Genomic DNA, 17,465 nt, shown 5'->3' on the forward strand with positions numbered 1-17,465 from the left:
AGGGACACGCAGTACATTTTCACTCGTTGGTTGAGGACCCGCCAGTCCAAAACACCGATAGTTACCGACCATCGTAGGCCTTCGATCCAGAGGCGTCGGCCATTGTTGTTGTGCCGGTGTCTGCACGAGGACAACGACGGTCGGTGAAGAGGGCGATGAAGTCATCGACATCGGTGGAGCGGGGCGACGCGGCTGGTGGCTTCCCGTCACTGGCTGCGCACCCTCTAGATTTGATTAGGAATTTCGGTGGGGAGCTCGGCTCAGGCGAACCTCGTACTCAGAGCCGCCGGCCCCTACTTCTATTTATTGCGTAGTGTGACAGGGGCCCTCCAGCCATAGTGGGTTGGGCGCCCCGATCAGGGCGTGGATCAAAGGCCCAACTGGGCCGTTGGGCCCAGTTTGGGATTAGAGATCAATCTAACAATCTTCCCCTTGATCTCCTACCATCTTTCAATTTCATATCATTTACTTTTGTTCATTCCATTACAGATTAGCGCATAGAGCATGTTTTATCGTCACGGTCAATTGCCGATAGATTTAACAACTACAACACACCACTCTGTTCTGAAATAGATACTTAACTTTGAGCCTTCTTTTATCTAGGAATTATAGGCTTTCCCTTAAACCCATGCCGGCTACATGTTCTCTAAACACGTTGGGTGGTAAGCCTTTTGTAAGCGGATCCACGAGCATCTTTTCGGTACTTATATGCTCAAGACTTATGGCATGATACCGGACTTTATCTTTCACAACATAATACTTTATGTCAATGTGTTTGGTAGCACCACTTGACTTATTGTTGTGAGCATACTGTACTGCCGGATTATTATCGCAGTATAACTTAAGTGGTCTATAGATGTCGTCAATCACCTTCAAACCGGGTATGAACTTCTTTAGCCAGTTCACCTGCCCCGTTGCCTCATAACACGCTACAAACTCGGCATACATTGTGGAAGATGTAGTGACGGTTTGCTTTGAGCTTTTTCATGAAATAGCTCCCCCTGCGAGAGTGAATATATATCCAGACGTGGATTTTCTATCATCTCCCGCATAATCAGAATATGAATATCCCCCTATATGGAGTGAATATGATCTTCTATACGTCATCATGAGGCTTTTTGTTCCTTACAAATAACGCAAGACTTTCTTTACTAATTTCCAGTGTTCTATTCTAGGATTGCTCTAGAATCTGCCAAGTAACCCGATAATAAATGCCAAGTCAGGGCGCGTACATACTTGAGCATATTGTAAGCTTCCAACAGCTGAAGCATATGGAACCGTTTTCATTTGACCGATCTCATACTGATTCCTGGGGCATTGAAAATCCCCATATCTGTCGCCCTTGACTATAGAAGCAGGTGATGGACTACATTTGTGCATACTGAATTTCTTTAAGATCTTTTATATTTATGCCTTTTGTGACAGTCCTAATACCCCTTTACTTTTATCTCGGTGAATCTCGATCCCTAGAACGAACGAAGCTTCGCCAAGATCTTTCATATCAAATTTTGAGGACAAAAACTTCTTTGTCTCCAGTAGTAGACTGACATCACTACTAGCAAGTAAGATATCATCCACATACAGGACAAGGAAGATAAACTTCCCATTCTTAAACTTTGCATAGACACAATTGTCCTATACATTCTCTTTAAACCCAAAATTCCTTATTGTCTGATTAAACTTCAAGTACCACTGTCTTGAAGCTTGTTTTAATCCATAAATGGATTTCCTTACGCGGCATCCCAGTCGTTCTTTTGCTTTCATGATAAAACCTTTTGGTTGTGCCATGTAAACATTTTCCTCCTAGTCCCCGTTGAGAAATGCCGTCTTTACATCCATCTGATGTAATTCTAAATCATAATGTGCCACTAATGCCATTATGATTATGAAGGAATCCTTATATGAGACTGCAGAAAAGGTCTCATTGTAATCAATCTCTTCTCTTTGCGTAAAGCCTTTTGCCACAAGTCGTGCTTTATATCTCTCTATATTCCCTTGAGAGTCAAGTTTTGTTTTGTAGACCCATTTACAGCCTCCTGTTTTTGGCTCTTTAGGAATTATTTCCAAGTCCCAAACTTTATTGGCATTTATAGATTTCATTTCATCTTCCATGGCCTCAAGCCACTTTGATGAATGATCACTTCTCATGGCTTCTTCAAATGAGGTGGGATCATCCTCCATTTGAAAATCCTCAGTGTTGTATACTTCATAGTCAGCAGGAATAACTAATTTTCTAACTCTTTGAGACCTTCTAGGGGCCTCCACATTTGGCACATCTTCTGTTTGAGGCTGTTGTTGCTCCCCCTCATGTGTGGCAATAGGTTCTATAGGATCCTGAAAAATAGGTTCCTCATCGTCATTCATTGTTGCCACAGGTAGAATAACAACAGGTGTTGGCACCATAGTATCTTGCACTGTCGGTGCATCGACAGCAGGTAGTGAGAAAAATGGCTCATGAATCATCGGAGTGGGCGCATACACCCGCTTCTCTTCAAGGTGAATTTCTCGAGCTACCATGCTCCCCCTCATCATTTCATCCTCTAGGAAGACAGCGTGCCTTGTTTTCACAAACTTTGTATGTCTCTCTGGACAGTAGAAACGAAAACCTTTTGACTTTTCTGGGTAGCCAATGAAATGGCAACTTACAGTTTTGGGATCTAACTTCCCAATGTTTGGGTTAAATATTTTAGCCTCAGCAGGACTCCCCCACACACCTAAGTGGTTTAGTGAGGGTACTCTTCCTGTCCACAACTCATACGGTGTTTTGGGCACCGACTTACTTGGTACTCTATTGAGAATATGAATGGTGGTTTTTAACGCCTCCATCCATAGGCTCAACGGTAAGGTGGAGTAACTTATCATACTGCGCACCATATCCATCAGGGTATGATTGCGTCTTTTAGCTACTCTATTCTGCTGAGGTTCACCAGGTGTAGAATACTAGGCTACTATGCCATTCTCCGATAAGAACCTTGTAAAAGGTCTAGGAACTTGGCCATATGGGGTATGCCGACCGTAGTACTCCCCCCACGGTCAGACCTGACTATCTTAATCTTTAAATTGTGTTGGTTTTCAACTTTTGCCTTAAATATCTTAAATTTATCCAATGCTTCTGTTCTTTCTTTGATTGGATAAATGTAGCCATAATGGGAGTAATCATCTGTGAATGTTATGAATGAATCATAACCATCCACACTCTTTACAGGAAACGAACCACAGATGTCTGTGTGAATAATCTATAAAATTCCTACGCTTCGTTTGGCATCTTTCTTAATTTTTTTACATACTTTCCTTTTATGCATTCTCTACATTGTTCTAAATCTGAGAACTCTAATGGAGGAAGAATATCATTCTTAACTAGTCTTTCTATTCTCCCCCTCGAAATATAGCCTAAACGAAAGTGCCATAATTTCGACGACGCATCGTGAGCTCTCTTTCGTTTTCTATTTACATCCACAGACGAGGATACATTCTCATTGTCGCACGCAATGTTCCCATCATCGCATACAACATTCCCATCATCACGTAGTGATGACAAATAAATCTCATTTTGTAAGATAGCAAGACCAACACATGCATTATTAAATGTTATCTTACATTTACCATTTCTAAAATGGCAATCATATCCATCATTGTCCAAGCATAAAACACTAATCAAGTTTCTCTGTAAAGAGGGAACATAACGTACATCTCTAAGTAAAAGTGTGAAGCCATCAACAAGCTCTAGAGAAAGATCGCCAACGGCTTCAACATCTGCTCGGACTCCATTTGCAACTTTAACGTGTCTTTCTCTTCTTTGCGTAGTCCTCGTCGAATGGAATCCCTGTAAAAAATTAGCAACATGAACAGTTGCACCTGAGTCAATCCACCAAGTAGATTTTGAATACTGTACATACATGGATTCATTTATGAATATAATAATGTTCTCACCTTTCTTTGCCATGATCATCTTTAAATAATCGGGACAATCTTTCTTATAATGTCCCGTCTTCTTGCAATAGAGACACTGGTCTTTCTCTACTATGAACTTGTTCTACTGAGGCTGATGCAGCATGGGACCCTTTCCTTTTGACTTTGAGGAGGAGTTAGCATTATTATACTTTTTCTTGTTGTCTTTCACATAATTGATAGTGCCACCATTAACAGCTTTTATTCTCTCCTCCTTTTGCACACACATAGCCATGAGCATCTCTAAATCCCACTTCTCGGGGTGTATGTTGTAGTTGACAACAAAAGTGTCAAATTCCTTTGGCAAGGAAGCAAAAATCAGATCGATAAGGAACTCTTCTTTGAGAGCCAGATCCATTGGTTTTAGCGTGGATGCCAAATTGCTCATCCTTAGTATGTGCTCTCTTATGCCACTATTTCCAGAGTATCTCTCTGTCATCAGCTGCTTTATCAGCTGGGTAGCATATGTCTTTGAAGAGCCAGTGAACTGACTCTTTATTTTATTGAGGTACTCGGTGACCGTGTCACACTCTGGGATTGAGCCCACAATTGCAGGCTCAATCGTGTTCTTTATCACAGCCATACATTTCTTATTGGCAGTGACCCACTTCCTATGCTCAAGGTCATATGACATCTTTTGGGATGCAAAATCCCTCTCTCTAGTTGCCCAAGCGGCATTAGCCTCATTTGTCTCCCTCACCGGTGCCACAGGCTCAGCGGGACACGGTGAGGTGACTATCCAGTCCACCTCAGCCAAGATGAAGGCCAGGTCAATCTTTTTCTTCCACTCCGTATAGTTGTCACCTTTGAGAGTGGGGATCTCTTTGATACAACCCATCAAGTTGTATCCGCCTGAAAACACAATTCATATAGAGTGAGAACATAAACATAATAATAATAATTGCATGCCTTAGTTCCAACGTTGGTCAAAATTAAAACATACAATTGTCCTCTACACTAATTCTACATCACCGTTGGGCAGAAATAGAATTAATGCATGACAAAACCCATAAATAACATCATAATATTGCCATTAATCAACGTTGGTTAGAATAATAATAATATTATAATAGACTAAAAATATATCTATTTTTCAAAATTAAATTCTCCTGTTGGTTCAAATTTAATAATGAAAATAACAACTTTAAATACGCAGCGAAAAGCGAAAATATTCTCATTATTATTATTATTATTAATATTCCAGAAACTTTATAGTACTATACTTTTCTCTGAACAAAATTGTCGTTGGATCAAAATTGTGCAGAGTTGGACATCAAAATTCAATTGAAATTCATCAAATATGTATCAAAAAGTTTCTGGAAAAATAAAATCAATATTGTTCCTTCGGCCCGACCAAGAAAGCGGCCCGGCCTGTCTTGCGCGTGCATGCGCGGCTCCCACCACTACTAGGGATGTGTACATCAATGATGCTCTTCTTTCGTCACTGAAGACTCCAAAATCGTCACATATATTATTTTATGACGAATTTGTGACGATATGGTATTCGTCATTGAATGCGCGTCATATTTTACCTACCATGACGAAACGTCTATTTTTGTCATAGATGTGCATTTATTCTATGACGAAATGGCCGTCGTCATAGAAGTGTATTCTTTCTATGACGATCTATTTTCGTCATTGATATAGCCCCTTTTTCGTCATGACTTGTCGTCTGTTAGGCGGCCAGACGACGTCTGCCATGCTGGCAGCTGACGTGTCTTGTTCACGTGGCGCGTCCACATTGCAGGTGACATGTCCGACCACGTGGCAGCTGACGTGGCCAGTGATGTGGATGGTCCACGTGTCCACTTTTTATTGGGCCACAAGGCTTGCTGTGATAGGTTCTCATTTTCGTCACTGAAGTAAATAGAAATTCATCACAGAATCAATTACCAAATTGTCACAGAAAGGTCAGATAATTCATCACAAGTGCACATGCTGATTTCATTACAGAATGCAAATAATACTGGAATGACCAAAAGCTTCCATAAATTAACAGATCAAGTATTCCAATGACCAACAACTTAATCAACAATTCTAAACTCGGTTCACATAACTCACTAGACATCACATTTGAACTACTAGTTTCATCTCAGTTCACATTAACATCATAGGAAATAATAAAAAGTTGCCAACCACCAGCAACATAAGTTACTACATAAACAAAATCACCAGCAGACCCCTTGCTTAATGAACCAGCAGCTACGAGCAGCGCTCATATCGAAGAAGCATTGTTGATGGCCAAGATATGCTTGAGCAGCGCATTGTTCTCCTCCATTGCCTTGTTGTTTATCTCTGTCAGCTTCTTGTACTCCTCAGCTTCTTCACTTCTCTTCCTGAGTTCATCGATTTCACCTTGTACAGCAGCCGTAGCTTCAGCTGCTAGTTGCTCCCGAAGCTCGCTTTCATTTGATGATGATGATTTGGAGGATGGCACTGGTTTGATGCCAACACTCTTCAGGAAAAGGTTTGAGCTGTTCTGGGAGAGCACCTGGGACACAACCTCCACACTGGACACTGTTGTCTCACCTTCAGCAACAGGTTCTGTCCTCAAAGCTTCCATATTTGACTGAAAAAGCAATGACCCATCATTAGTTGATACTTATTGCATTAATTTGAGGAGGAAATATCACACAAGATGTATTTTAAAAAATAAAAACCTATGCTGCATTGACAGAAACTGATGCCAAATAGGTATGCAATCATGAGTCATTTATTTGTTGTCAGGTAACTGAATACAAGTAGAAGTCAACAACATAGGATTATTATTTAGCAAGTATGTCTAGCTATATTGGATTATGACCAGTTTTGAGCAAAAGACAGAATACAAAATGTTTGAAACAAGACATATTATCCAATTAATGAATAGTTGTTGGCACAGCGAAACAGATGTCGTGACTTACAACTGCTTCTCTTGCTAGTTCAGTCAGACCATGTTTGGAGCTGGTATGGCAGGTCTTGAAGGCCTCCACCGCATCAAGTTCTTCATTTTGTTCTGTGCTTGGTTCTACATTGTTTTTCTTCTTCTTCTGTTTCATAGATAACCAATTACAGCAAAGTTTTCTCAGATGAAATGCAAAATAAGTTGTTTAGTGCAAATATGTACAAGGTACTCTTTACTTACATATGCATGTAAGTGTGCCACATAGCTGCGAGAACCCGTAGCTTGATGATACTTGACTTTACGGCGATTCTGCTTGTTCTTTTCACTTGATTCCTACAAGATAATGAACATGTCAGATGAGATCATAGGTTTAAAATGAGAAGATCCTTTGGAAACTGATTGAGAAAGAATATATGACAAGATACCTATTTATCTGAAAAACAGTAAGATTGTAATTTTTCAACTCCTGCAGAGTTGTCTACTCTTTTATGCCCCTATACAACTTCTATGAAATGTACATCTCAAATTGTCTGAATGCTCACCATGAACCGCCTTTCTATTGTTCTGTTCATGATTTTGTCCTTTAGAATATGTTATTCTATCCTTTGATGAATGGACTGATATTTAAGGGCATATTTGTAATCCTTTTTGTTTGCAGGATATAATGACCAACCCTTTTTTCCCAAGTACATTCTGCTAATTGCTCCAATTTAGGAGCTTAGGGAATCTTTATGTTTGAAAATATTTATGTGTTACACTGCTTTTCATTGAAGGGCCTGGGTATAGCAAGAAGGATTGATGAGATGATATGTTTAAAATGAGAAGATCCTTTGGAAACTGAATGAGAAAGAATATATGAGAAGATACCCATACCATGTTTTTTGGATCAGACCACTTTGCAACTAGTGCCTTCCACTGTTCATCAGTCATGCATGCAACTGGAGAAGTTGTCCTAATCTCATTTGCAGGTACACCATTGAAGTATTTATTCTTGAGCCGATAACGCATTTGTCGCACCCCAGAGCGCAGCATATCGGTGCAAGCTTCCTCTGTTGGCTTGTCGTCAGGGTTAATGGCCAAGCGCCCCTAGTCATATGACAATTCCATATTTAGTTAGTCAGTTGAGGTTAAACAGATATACATGTTAACCATAGAAACAGTAATGCACTTACAGAGAGCTTTCCCACAAAGTTTTTGTAATATTGATCGTCTCTCTTGTATTCTTTCCAATGAGGTAGGACAGGAACCTTATCCCGAATGATGACACCAGCCTCAGATGCAAACTTGGCTGCTTGAACAGGCTCATGAGGCCTTCTTTTGCCTTCAGCAACAGCTATGGGCATTCTCCTTCCCATAGCTTTTGTCATCCTGTCCAGCTGTGTTCCCTTGGTGGGTGGCCTAGGTCTCCTTGGGGCTCGCTGTGTAGGAGCTACAAAATAGAATTTGCATTAAAATGATTTAGTTTCATGCAGATAAGCAAAACAGATGACATATTTGAATGACAAAGAAACTATAACTTGCCTTCAGTGTCTTCCTCTCTAGCTACATTGTCTTCATCTACACATGTACTGTCTTGAGCACCAGCTCCACTGACTTCCTCTGCAGCTGTATTGTCCTGACCACCAGCTCCATTGCCTTCCTCTGCATCTGTATAAGACCTTTGTGGTGGTATTTCATCATGACCATCTGTAGGATCCTCTACATTCTGGCCATCTCTCGCTGAAGGTTGAAGCCTTTTTGATGATCTTGTTTGGGATTCAGGAGGTTGCACCTATGATCCTTGAGATGCCCTCACTCTCTTACTAGCCCTAACTCCTGGCGCCATGGTGGGACCTATCTTCTTCTTCTTTGAAGCTAGGACTTTCCGACTATACCCTACAGGATACTGTGGAAAAAAAATCAAGTAAGTCATGTGCATTAATAAGCAAGACCATATATTAAAGAACAGGTATGCAAGAAACAAGATGCATCTAAAAGCAAGGGCATATATTAAAGAACAGATTAAAAACATTCAAATGCAATGCAAATATTCCCCATCCAGTACTTTGAAGATAGAAGAAGCACCTTAGTTGCCAGGGGTTGTGGCTGCTCATCAGATTCAGTGTCATCATCATCACTATCTCCTTGATCATCATCTTCAAGGAGATACTCCGATGAATCTGAATCTTCACTATTTGTTTTCTTGTTTGCTGATTTTCCCCCTTCTTTGATGCAGATTGTGATACAGAGTTATTAAATTCAGTAGATAGATTTTTCAGGCCGAATTCTTGCATCTTCTTTAAATTGTTCGCCACGCGTGTATCCCGACGTCTCTCATAATCAGTTTTTGGAGGTTCTTACAAAAACAAGCAAATTGTGTCTATTAGAAAATAAAAAGGAGTGAACTAAGTACTAAGAGGTAGTAATACTAGATGCTAGATAGATAAGAGGTAGGAGCTAGTAGTGCCTGCTGAAGAGCTAAGGGATAAGAGGTGATAGGTTATAGGTAACAAGTAATAGGTCAGAGGTAAGAGGTACAACTTTTTTTGTACTGAAGCACAAATACTCTAAACTATCTAAAAATTTTGAAGATAGCTTGTACTGAACTACTCTTTTCCTATCAACACACATGCATGCACTCTGCTACATCCAAATCTAGATCATTAAAATGGTCAAACAGACCACGCCAAAATCTATTTGAAGTCAAGAGTCACAGTTACTTTCAGAATTGTACTACAATTGCTTTCAGAAAACATCACTGCTGCTTCTATTTTAGACAAATACAAGTGCAAAAAAGATTACTAATTGCACATCAATACATAAATACAGATCCAAGATTCAGAATACAATTTGACTGAATGGTTAGCAAACCAAGACTGGGTACTATTCATACACAGCAGAGTATATAGCAACACACTTGTACAGGCAGATATGGGACAGTGGGTACTATTCATACAATTTGACTGAATGGTTAGCAAACCAAGATTCATTCAGCAAAGCATTTCATTCAGGAACTAAAACAGATCAGGTTCTCTTGCAAAAACAAGGACTGATTGTCTGACACACCAGATACAACTAAGTCTGAACTGAACCTACATTTTTACAGGCACATATGGGACAGTGCGTGGTAGTCCCACAGCTAGAGGCACTGCAAAATAATTGCTTATGGAGCTAACTAGATACCAGGGCAATAGAATTGTACAACAGAATTCATCAATACAAAAGAGTTTTGCTTACCTTGTTCTTGTTTGGCAGGTCGCTTCCTACCTTGCCCCCTTGTTGCCACCATTGCGGTTGTGGCTAGGTTGCGGATGTAGACCAGGTGCTCGTCGTCGGTGGTCGTCAAAGGGGAAGCAACCCTGGTGCGGTGAACCCTAGTCGACGGGGAAGCAGATCCAGTGCGGCGATGACCCACAATCCGATGGTGGTTAGGGTTAGGTTGAGGCGAGAAAGAGGTGGATGGGGCGAGATAGGTGCATGGGGCATTGAGAGAGAGGGGGATGCGGCGATTGATGTCGGCGAGGACGCAGCTCGTGGGCGGGGACGTAGCTCGTCGACGGCGGTTGTGAAATGACCTGATTTCTGCGAAGGGAAATCCACAGAGTCAAAGTGTATTATGACCGTTGTAGATCATATTACCCAAATTCCAGTCGAATACCACATCCATACAACGATAATATCAGAGTACAAGTAGTGCGGAATTACATAAATTATTACATCGCCGCATTGGCGGATTCAAAAGTAGCATTCATTCAGAACAGCTTGAAAATAAGATCGCCAAACTCGAGCATAGGAACGAACCCCTCAACCATCAAACTCCTCAGAGCTATACTCCTCAGCCGAACCTATGTGCCAAAATTGATCAGTACGATTTGTACTGGCCACTCCCACCCTATGAGCATTGCTTTGTGGAAATTGGATGCAAGTTGGATATAATCAGAAGGAACCTATAAGGCTAGGGTTGCCTATGTTTTAGCATATCAAGTATATAATAATAGTTGGTCAAGTTTTAACACCATTCCCACACCCATTCCACCCCATTTCTATCCATGGCCAGGTTTCGATCCTGTGATCGATATACCACCATCTCCACACCATCACCACATCACAACCATACCATCGCTCAGTCGATAGGCCAACTCCCTCTCGGCACTGTCTCATGGCCCGTAGCCCCTGGCTACGACCAACACTCTCTCATGGGGGAAGAAGAGAAGGACTCATCTCGCTATCTAGTTTAAGCGAAACCTAGGAAAGGTCCATAGCCGACAAGTCAGCATATGTATCGATCGATCAATCATACACTCTGTAGAGGTTTTACATAACCACAAGATCCGCCTTCCTCGCTGACCGTCGTCAACTGGGCTGATTCCGGCCGCTTGCTAGCTTAGGATAATGCCACCCTACCATTCAGCCCTGGTACACCCCAAGTCTAGTTTGGGGTGGCTGAAACTGTGAGTCATGAGCCAGGTCCACAAGGTCTCCATGAAGTCTCAGAAGGGTGTGGGGGAAATCCTCCACTCCCCGTACCTCCCTCACACTGTCCGCTATCAACCTAGCAGTAGTGGCAATATCCTACCAAGTAGTCCGGCCGTCCCGCACCATATAGGGCGAGTGGTACATAAGGCTTCCCGGTGAATCTGAGTACTAGTAAGTCCTTAGGGATGACCAAGCCAGAATGTCTTCATCAGGGTTTCCATTTACCGTGCCACCACAGCACCTCCACCCCGGGCTCCACCCATCATAGGTTCACACCCAGGGCCACCTCATATACCATTTACCCACCACAGGTATCCATTTCTAGGGGTGCCCAGGTAGCACCTCGCGGCAAGACTTGCCCTAGGCTCGTCGTATATTCCAACTCGGTCGACACAACCCTCACCCTCTACGCACCCAATTCACACACGCAGCACTCTCCCCATAGTCCAGATAACATCAGTTTCCACCATGCATCAATGTAGTTCAAGCGTAGTAGAAGTAATAAGCAATGAAATATAGCAGCAAGCGTGTGTCTAGCCTAATAGCAGGGTATGCAGGGGTAAGGTTGCGTCAAGGTAAAGGCCATCAAGTAAGCATACTACCATGCAAGTCCTATCTTAGTGTGAATATAACAATAAAGTAAAGCAATAGCAGTTCTATATTAGCCATGCGTAATAGGTGCTACAAGGTTGGGTGGGATGTGGCACCTTTAGTGTAGTCGTCTCCATACTCCTCACGGTACTCTCGGTCCTCGTCCGTCTGGTTCTCCTCCGAGTCTGCATACGATCGAATTATAGTCGCGTTAGCGACGTCTATAGAATAGCACAAAGAAGCAATAAAAATCCAAAAGAACCAAATGCACTCAAACATGGGTTCATTGCATAGAGCTCTATTTTTGATGAATTTTGGTCCTGGTCTTGTATTTTCCTGAGTTCGTATGAATTAGTTATGAATTTCTGAAGTTTAAATTATTCCTGAAAATAATAAAAGGCTGATTAATTCAGGGCTGACACGTGTCACGCTGTGACTGGTTCACGTGGCATGCTGACGTCAGCTTGGCGTCATCAAAGCTAAACCACGGCTGATAGGTGGGTCCCGCTGATGTCATCACGTCGTCAGCATGATGTCACCTCCTGACAGGTGGGTCCAGAGTCTCTGTGTCACTGACATGTGGGCCCCGGTCAATGGTCAACGTTGACCGGTCAATGGTCAACAAGGCCGGGTCCAAACTGGGCCGGTTGGGCCTGGATACGGGCTTGGATTCGGGCCGGGCTTGGCCCTCCACGTGGTGCGTGCTGGTGCGGCCACATCGTCTTTCTGGGCCACTAACGGGCCGTGGTCCACGGGCGCAGGTGAGGCACGGTTCATGGTGAACCCGCCTACGCTGGTCCATAGACCGCAGAGCCGGTCGATGATGGACTTGGTCCACTTACTCCTTCCCAGGGTTCAGTTCACGTGCACCAAGTGCACGGACGTGTGGCTGGCGAGGGGAAAAATTCCCTTCTCTTCCCCGACGGGGCTCCCGCCGGTGGTGAGCTCACCGGCGAGCCTCTCGGGCGGTATTGGTGCGCGATTAAGGTAGGCAAAAGCGTCGCCAAGCCTTGGTGAGTTCCTCAGTAGTGGGGTCAAGGTGGCGGCTGGTGCTTCCTAGGGTTCCGGCCACGGTGAACGGAGGCGTGGGCTCATTGGCGTGCATGGACAGGGCTGCAGTGGTAGCGAGAGCCCAGTTGGAGGAGCGTGTGAGCTTCACGGTGCTTCTATGGCCATGGTAGGCGTGTTGAGGGAGCTCCTGGTGCTACCAGTGGCTCCGACCACGGTGGTGGGGGCAAAACAGAGGCGGTGGCGCTCCGACGAGGTGTGGTGCGGCAACGTAGGGCTCCGGTGGCTTCTTTGTCGGCTAAGGTGAGCGCGGTGTGTTTCTCATCATGGCAGAGCTAGTCGGGGTGTCAACGTTGCCTTTACCGCGACGTGGAGGACGCGGTGGTCTCAACAAGCGGGGTCGTCCTTTTGGCTAATGGCAGCGCGCTCGGTGCGTCCTAGGTCTCGACAAGCGGGGCCATGGTGGTCTCGGCAAGCGAGGTCATAGTGGTCTCGGCCATGGTGGTCTCGGCCATGGTGGTCTCGGCAAGCGAGGCCACGGTGGTCTCGGCCATGGTGGTCTCGGCCATGGTGGTCTCGGCCAGCGAGGCCACAGTGGTCTCGGGCATGGTGGTCGTGCCAGTGTTCCCGAGCCGCTAGGGGTCGGTGAGGCCAGGCCTTGGGCTTGTGCGCGTGCGGTGCATGTGCAGCGTGTCCAGGAGCGGGAATGCTCCGCCTCTGCGTCCCCTAGGTGCGGGAACGCGGTGGCATTCATGGCGAGTACGGCTAGCGCGGCGAGCGGCGAACGACGTGGCTCACCGTAGGGTTTGTGGCAGTAGGATGGCGGTGCGGTGGCGAGGCAAGGCCATGATGAGGCAATGTAGTGCCGTGCCGAGTAGCTACGTTGCTGTAGCCGATCGGGGCGGCGGTCCTGGTTCCGGCGAGGTCCGGTTCCGCAGCGGCTTCCTTCTCCTCCTTGCTTCTCCCTCCTCCCTCTCTCTCGGCTTGACGCGGTGTGGTGCTGTGCCACTAGCGGCGGCGGTGAACGGGCTGAGGGTTAGGGCTCATGGGCATTGGCTTTTATAGCCGAGCTCCAAGGCTCCAATGGCGGACAGCAATCGGGCGGTGGTAATGCGTGCGGCGCATCCGACGGCCCGCGTGCGGTAGCGTAGGCGCGGCGCAAGGGGGAACAGGGTCATGCTTCTTGCGTGACCCCCTAGCCCGCGCCTGCCACGCTGGTCGGGGCTCGGTCGGGAGGAGAGACTAGCATGGGGAGGAAGATGATCCTGTTGCTGTGTGACTGACGACGGGGGCCCGTTTATCAGCTTGTCCTGATGCGGCAGCGTGCGGTGCATGACGACTGACGGGCGGTCCGGCTCGTCAGCAGCTTGTGCACGTGCGGGCGGTAGGGTGTTGCTGGGCCGGCTTCATGGGCCACATGCGCGAGTGGGAGGCCAGGCAGGCTCGGCCGGGCTGGCTCGCAAGGCCGAGCAGGCCTGGGCTGCTGCTGCTCCCTCTTCTTTCATTTCTCTTTTATTTGTTGCTAATTTGGTTAGGGTTTGATTTAATTAGTTTCATTGTACAAGTGTGCACCTTGATTAAGGGTGAAGCTTAGGTGATTAATTTATTGCATAATAAATTAATTATAAGTGGTCACTTTTATTTGCACAACAAAAGATCAATAAAAGGCAACTCACTTGTTTAGAATTAAAATGCATGCAAGAATGTATGTGTTAGGAATTTTAAACACACATATACAACAAGTGACATGCTATGCTTATGAGTTTGTCTAATTGGATTACGACTAATGCAACACCTAGGGTTAGCTCCTACAAATGTCACACATCATCACATGGGGTTTAAACCAAAAATTTTGTAGTTGTGATTTTTGGTGTGGATTTTTGGGTTGTTACAGGTTGTGTCCCGACGATGGTGGATAGGGTTGGAGAAATGGGGGGAAGAGAGAACGAGTGGGCGAGGAGGTGACGAGTGCGGGAAATGAGTAAATATACCGGTGTTTTTGGCGGAATTTTTTGATGAGGGAAATTGTTTTGGCGCCTTGAGGCGCGAGAGGTTGCGGTCTTCTTCTTTTTTTGGCATTGCGGGATCTGTTTATCAAAGACTGCGCTCGAGAACTAATGAAACCACTTGAGTAGCGCAATGGTATGGACCTTTGAGTTTTATCCCGAGCTCCCGGGTTCGAACCCGATGATAGCCAAATTTTTTTGGGTTTTTTCAATTTTTGGGTTTTGTCAACATTTATTGTGTTTATTCCTTTTTTTTATTTCTCCATGTTCATTTTTTTCCAGATTTTTAATTAGTACAATATAGCTTAATGATTTACCTCATTTATTTTCAACTATTTATTAAATTTTTTTGCTATTACTGTAGTTATTTATTGAATGACTCAAGGATAAAAGCTACAATACCTTAAGTTAGGTATGATCATGACTTACAAATTTCAAAAGGATTTCGACAAAGTGGTATTATACATCTGTAAAGAACTTCAGTCCAGATATATGGAATCTCTATCGTACTTGCTCATAGTCTAAAACGACTAATAATACGTGACGGAGGGAGTATGCCGTTGTGAGGATGTGCAAGACCACATTCTTAGAATCAATTGAAACTTTGTTGTCATCATTATACTCCAAAATGAGGTGTCCATGTAAGTTTTAAGATTTTTCTACCTAGCTTAAGGTATTGTACCTTTTATCATTTAGTCATTCAACAAATAAGTACAATAATAGCTAAAAATGTAGGAAGAAGTTTGAAAATAAGTCAAGTATTTCATTTTTAATTTTTATGATATTTTTATTTTTTTTAAATGTAACTCAAATATTTTATTTCTTATAAAGATAAAATAAAATAATTACCTACAATAAATAATTATTTCTATTTTTTAAGTTGTCAATATAATTTGATTACAAATGAGTTATTATTGTATAACTTGAAATAGTTGAACTAATTAATCAAACTGTAAACTGAAATCTTGATGTTAAAGTTAGATATTTTTGTGGAACCTAGAAAACCAGAAAACTAATAAGATAGTGTCATATTATTGCTAATATTTAGAAAATCACAGAACGTAATATATAATAAAAATGTTGCAAAAAAAATTGGCTTCCACAGGGTTCGAACCTGGGAGCTCGATGTCAAACTCAAAGGGCCAGACCATTGCGCTATTCAAGTGGGTTCGTTAGTACTTGAGCGCAGTTTTAGATAAACTCTACGAGATCCGCATCGCCCATGCTTATGAGATCCCGTTTTACCCCTAAACCGTATCCCTTTTCTGCCGCGTCAATCCAGCCCCGCTGCCCCCGGCGAGATCGCGGACCGCCGGCGCCGCCGCCCGGACGCCGGATTCCGCGTCAGGCTGCCGGGTTCCGCGTCAATCCGCCCCCGCTGCAACGACGAGATCGACGGCAGGCCGTCGGCTTCCGTGTCCGCGCCAAGATCGAGACCAGGCCACCGCCATGTCCGCGACAAGCTGCAGCCGCGTCCACGCCAATCCGCCTCCGGGCCGCCGCCACATCCGCGCGAAGCTGCAGCCGCATCCACGCCAGTCCGCCTCCGTTGCACGAACCAGGTCAGCATCTGTTGGCTCCCAGGTTCTGGCCAATTTGCCAATCGAAACCACATATTCACAGTGTTTTTGATTTGCTCCTTAGTGCATTTGGCTGATGCTGATGATCAGCTTGGTTTTGCACTGAGCATGGAACGGGGAAGGGGAACTGAACGAGGCACACAGTTTCAGAAACTTATGTGTATTGCAGTGACTGTGTGAATGGTCGAGGGAATTGTTCGCCTTGGCTTCCAAATCCTCGCTTCCTTTCTGTTGTGAATTCAGTGTATCTGTGGTTTATTCGGCACATTTATTCGAGTATGATATTCCAGTCTTGAGCTTCTTTGTTCCTAAAAACGAATTGTAGCAGCAATGCATATCTGATGCAATATGTTTGCAGGATGGCTGAACAATTCCAAATGCAGTGTTGCTGTTTGGAATGGCCACCAAGTTGAGCTCTTAAAGAACACCCGTAATCAGAAAGGGATGAGGTCATATGTCATGTTCAAAGATGATACTCTCTCAGCAGGAGTTACTGGAGGGGCAGCCAAAGAAAATGCACATGAGGAAAGAATGGACACTGATGACAGTGAAGGCTAAGGAGCCAAAGCATGAGTCGAAGCAAATAGTGATCGATTTTTCCTTGTTTTGTGGGCTTTGTAGGTGTCTTGATTGCTGTTATGGTTGCCTGTAAGTCGGCTTTGTATGAGACAATTTTTCAGAAATGCAAGATGGACAAGCTTTGTAATTGTAGTCCTAGTATTTGTTCAGAAATGATGTAATGACAGAGTAATCCTATGAAATGAAGATCGTTTTTAGAAATCACCAAGTATTTTTCAATGGTTGTATGCAGTTCATGTGGTCTGATTTGAAAGAGTCATGCTACAATTTAGGAATAATTTTGATAGAGTATTTTTCACTGGTTGTATGCAGTTCTGCATGAAAGTGGATACAATTTCAATAGAATTTGGACATATAGGTTCACACAATAGATAGGTAGCACTTAAGTTACAGTAACATAGGTCCAGATAACAT

At 43.9% G+C, this 17,465-nt stretch overlaps 1 pseudogene; it reads right to left on the minus strand.

The window, feature by feature from the left end:
- Window positions 1–6,015: 6,015 nt before the first annotated feature.
- On the minus strand, window positions 6,016–8,657 carry LOC136485442 (uncharacterized; annotated as a pseudogene).
- Between the last annotated feature and the right edge of the window lie 8,808 nt (window positions 8,658–17,465).

Source organism: Miscanthus floridulus, chromosome 10, assembly GCF_019320115.1.
Source record: "Miscanthus floridulus cultivar M001 chromosome 10, ASM1932011v1, whole genome shotgun sequence".
In the NCBI taxonomy this organism is placed as follows: Eukaryota; Viridiplantae; Streptophyta; class Magnoliopsida; order Poales; family Poaceae; genus Miscanthus; species Miscanthus floridulus.